Genomic DNA, 5,049 nt, shown 5'->3' on the forward strand with positions numbered 1-5,049 from the left:
GAAGAGGATTGGAGATTCTACTTTCGCTTTGGCTGGAGGCTCCAAAAGCTGCCCAAGAAACCTGCTCTGAGAGGAAAAGATTCTACAGAAAAGAGACCTCCTCCCACAGAAGGACTCCCATTGAGAGTTGTGCTCAGCTCTGCCTTCAGTGTCAAGGAAGTCTCTTCTTCTGGTTGCTGCACACCAGACAGACAGAGAGAGAGAGAGAGAGAGACAGAGAGAGAGAGAGAGAGAGAGAGAGAGAGAGAGAGAGAGAGAGAGAGAGAGAGAGAGAGAGAGAGAGAGAGAGACAGAGACAGAGAGACAGAGAGAGAGAGACAGAGAGAGAGAGAGAGAGAATGGCTGCTATTGTGAAATTTCTGCAGGAACTGCAGAGTGAGATCACCTGTAGCATCTGCAGGGGCTACTTCTGTGAGCCTGTCACCATTGGGTGCGGGCACAGTTTTTGTCAAGCTTGTCTCTCCTCCAGCTGGAGAGTTGGAGCCCCAACTTTCTCCTGTCCCAAATGCAGGCAAGTTTCCCAGGGCAGGGAACTCCAGTTGGTGAACTGGCGCCTAGCAGAGTTGACTGAGCTGGGCAAAGAGCTCAGCTCCAAGATTTTGCAGAGCACTCAAGGACAGAGCCAGTGTGTCACTCACAAGAAACTCTTCAAGCTGTTCTGTGAGGAGGACCAGACAGCCCTGTGTGTGACATGTGTTGAAAGCCCAGAGCATGGGGCTCACAAAATCGCCCCCGTGCAAGAGGCTGCTGACAAATAACAGAAGGGAGCTTCAGCACATTCACAGTCGTTTGGAGGAACATCTGGAGGAAGGTGAGCAACTTCTTGCTCAGGTGAAGAGACCTGCTATTGACTGGGACTGGATAATCAGGGGAGAATTCTTCCAACTTCACCAGTTACTGATGGAGGAAGAGAAGTGATGCCTTGACAGGATGAGGCAAGACCAGAAGGCCAGCCAGGACAGACTCTCCCAGCACATACAGAGCCTACAGGAACTCATGCAAGAGCTGCAGGAAGCGGGCCACCAAGCCAATCTGGATCTGCTGCAAGATGCCAAGCAGCTGCTGGGGAGGAGCGAGGCTGTGTTGGCCCAAAGGGCCAAGGCTGTCACCCCAGAACTGAGAGAATATCCCATCCCTGGCCTGATCCAGATGCTCCACAGATTCCGAGTGGACCTCACCATGGACGCCACATCAGCTGCTTCCTGTGTTTCTGTTTCTGAGGACCTCAAGAGTGCCAAGGCTAGAGAGGACTGGCCAGAGGAGACTGAGGACCCTTCTTGCCATGCTGTGCTTGCTGGGCAAGCCTTCAGCTCGGGCAGTCAGTACTGGGAGGTGGATGTGACTCAACTGCCTCAGTGGGTCCTGGGGATCTACACCCCCTACTTGAGGAGGAAAAGGGCCAGGGACATGGACTCCTGTGACTTTGCTTTCTTGCTTCGCTGTGTCAAGAAAGAAGGAGAATACTATTTACAGACCTATCCTGGGCCACTGAACCATCGAATCAAAGGCCCTCTACCTCGGGTTGGGGTGTTCTTGGAATATTCCCCTGGGACTCTGGCCTTTTACAATGTACTCCAAAGTTCCCTTATTTATAAATTCCATTCTATTCCCTTCACAGACCCCGTCCAGCCCATCTTTTCCCCTGGCCCCCCACTTCCAGGAACAAAGCCTGGTCCCATGACTGTGTGTGCAGTGGGCTCTCATCTTGGAGCTTGCTGCTATTCCTATCCATGATCATTTCTCCAGGGAGTTCTCAACTCCTCCTTTTCTGTGTTCACTCTATCCTTTCAACAAGAGTCTCCCTGCTTAGCAACTGGAGACTAGACTTTCCACCCTGAAAGTTGAGGGGTTCAATCCCCACTCTTTTGGATTCTTTTATGCTACGTTCAGGTATTTTTTTTTAACAATGTCAATATTTCCTCAATTACTGGAAATCATACCTGAGCAATCTGGTCCTGTAATTTTATGCTTCATTTCCTCTTAGAATTTATAGCACTACAATGGCCATAGATTTCAACATGTTGCAAAACATTCCCCTTGAATTGTAGTCAACTTTCCATTTTGCTTTCTTTAATATAAAATGAAGAAAATATCTAGTATTTATTTGACTTGTATTTTTGTTGTTCTTCATTAATTTTATTCACTTCGGACTGACCACATTTGAGATTTTTCTTGTTAGAGAAACTGATGTGCCCTTTCCTTCCCTAATCATTTAGTAGATTTTATAGATTATAGACATGAAGCAAAGAGGGTAACCCGAATTACCCAGTTACACAGTTTTAAGTATCTATGCCTAGATAGATTAGACAAGGTTACGCTTACCAGACCAAAATTATTGCTTCTAGACTAGCCCTCACGGCCATAAGCATGATGAAGGGAACAGACCTTCTCACAATTAGCCAACCAACTGCCAGCCACAAGGGAGGGAAAGCCGAGAATTATCAAGTACCTGGTGGGGAAAATGAGAGGCAACATATATGAGGCAGATCAGACTGTCCCTTCATCTTGAGTGCCTCAGATTCTGATGGATAAAGCCCAAGATCTGGAACCCAAGAAATTTAGGACTAACAATTTCCAATCCAGTATCTGCAACCCTCCTCCTGGGAAGCAGACTCTGTCGACACATAGCCTTTCAATTGCTCTGGACACAACCACAACAACTGAGACTCAGAATTAAAAGTCTTTGCCATCAAAAGTCCTTAGCATTATCAAGCAATACTATGATTTTATCCATGGAAATGACGTTAAAGCATTAGCATCTGCTTTCTCAATGTACCCCGAGGGTCATAGGACCTTTCCCTCTCATTAGCAGCTAAAACCTTCCCTAAGTGTTCTTTTCTTCCCTCTCTGCATCCCCTACCCACATTAGGATGTGTGTTCCTTAAGAGCAAGATCTGTCTTCTTTATTTGTGTATCCAAAAGTTACACAATACTTTGCACTTGTTTCATAAATGTTGTATTCACTTGCAAAAATAGTCCCTCATGATTTTGAAAAGTGGATGGATGGATGGATGAAGTTGTCTAAATCACTTTTGAATAGAGAAATGCAAAATAAAACAACTGTCTATCAGATTTACTAATATGACCAAAAAAATGATGAATGATGAAGAGTATGTAGAAAATGACTGTGAAAAATGAATGCTAAAATTTGTTTATTTAAAAAAGGCAAGAAAAGATGATGAATGGAGAATTCCTGAACAGACTGTGGTGAATAAACAGAATTGATTATTCTTGTGCAATAAGAAATCATTTCCTTTCAAATTTCAATAAGTCCTTTTTGAGTCTGATGGAATCCAACTAAGAGACCAACCATACCAAAACAGAATGGTTTAAAAAACTGGCTCTAAACATGGTCCTAACCATCATGAACACATTCACATACAATATTTGACAGAGTTTTAAAAATATTCCAGGGCTTGCATGTAATGTCTTTTGCAATTGTTTGTTGTTATCGCAAGGATTTACCTTGGCAGAAGTACCTTGAGAAAACTAATGAGGACCCATGGGGAAAAAATGGGAGGATTGCATCGATCTCAATCTGTTACCTGCAAGTAGAAAACTTGGACACTGAAACATTCAATTAAAGGCAATATAAAGGAAAAGTTATGTAATGAAATGTGCAAAAGAACAAGACATCAGGAATTCTTGATACTCTTAAACCACAATGGGAAGTGAAATACAAAAAGTTAAGTCAAGGAAAAGAGTCAAAGCAACAGAAAGAGAAAAATTTTAAATCCCCATAAATCAAGAATTCTACTTTAGGGGCTTCAAGAAGTCAAGAAATCAAAAGGAGGGAATATTCTAAAGAAGGATGTGGAAATTTTCTGGTTATTTGTGCAATCAAAAGAAGTTCCATTCAAGTTGGATCACATGTGAAAAAGGAATTTTGTATACAGTAAGTATAATGAATGACAGAGTGAGCCCATCAAAGGTGGAGAGTGAAACTTGAGCTTCTTTGGAAAACTGGAAAGCAGGCCAGATGAGATCCAGAATGATTGGCTTATACATCTTGCAGTAATGCATGAGCATTAGTAAAGCATGTTACTAACCTCCACTCTGGTGCAAGATTATTCCTTTCTTTGAAGGAATAGATAGACACACTGGGCCATGTTTGGGAGAGTTATAATTCAGTGAAATTGTGTTGGAAAGCAATTTGACATTATGCAAAATGCCTAACATGTCCATTATTCTTTGCTCCAGAGATTCGACTTCTGGGCATTCCAAGTAGATCATTGATAAGAAAGCATAGAAATATACCAAAATATTTAGAAGCACTTTTTGTGGGTTTACAAATTATTTATCATAAAGATAATGGAATATTTTGGTGTAATAAAGAAATAGCACAAATACAGACCTTAAAAATCCTGGAGAACTTAGCCAATAAACTGCTAAAATGAATATTATCGAAGCCAAATTATTTTAGGAAATAGCAAGGATATTTGACCCTACAGAGATGGAGCTGACAGTTTAATGCTTTTGTTCAATTATGTGTTTTTAAAAGTTATGTGATTTAACCATGCAACAGATTATAGAAGACTAAATACCAAAAATTATTGGTAGCAGGAGCAACTACTACTGCTGTGCAGGGCAGTGAATAGGGTGCCCCACCTAGAGTCAGAAAAACTCCCCTTCATGGGTTCAAATCTAACCTCAGACACTTAGTAGGTCTATGGCTCAAGGCAAATCACTCAATCCGTTTGCCTCAGTTTCCTCTATAAAGTGAGCTAGAGAATGAAATGACAAACCACTCCAGAATATTTGCTGAGAAAACCCCAAATGAATTCATGAAGTCAGAATTAAATTAAAAAAAAAAAAACATATCAACTTATCCTACGACTTTTTATCTGAAATCCAGTCAACAAGATGAGGTAAATGGTTTTCAATAATAATAACAATCATTTATTAATACTTTATTAGTATGTCTGACCCCATTGAAATATGAGAATTTAATAATTTGAAATGATAATAATCCTTATTAGATACTTATTATCGTCTGAGGATTCCATACATCAGCCCTGAGATGTGAACTACAGGTGATCTAAAGCTGAT

At 41.5% G+C, this 5,049-nt stretch overlaps 1 pseudogene; it reads left to right on the forward strand.

Moving 5' to 3' along the window:
• Positions 1–338: 338 nt before the first annotated feature.
• On the forward strand, positions 339–1,827 carry LOC141553095 (tripartite motif-containing protein 43-like; annotated as a pseudogene).
• Positions 1,828–5,049: the final 3,222 nt, after the last annotated feature.

Source organism: Sminthopsis crassicaudata, chromosome 2 (genome assembly GCF_048593235.1).
Source record: "Sminthopsis crassicaudata isolate SCR6 chromosome 2, ASM4859323v1, whole genome shotgun sequence".
NCBI lineage: Eukaryota > Metazoa > Chordata > Mammalia > Dasyuromorphia > Dasyuridae > Sminthopsis > Sminthopsis crassicaudata.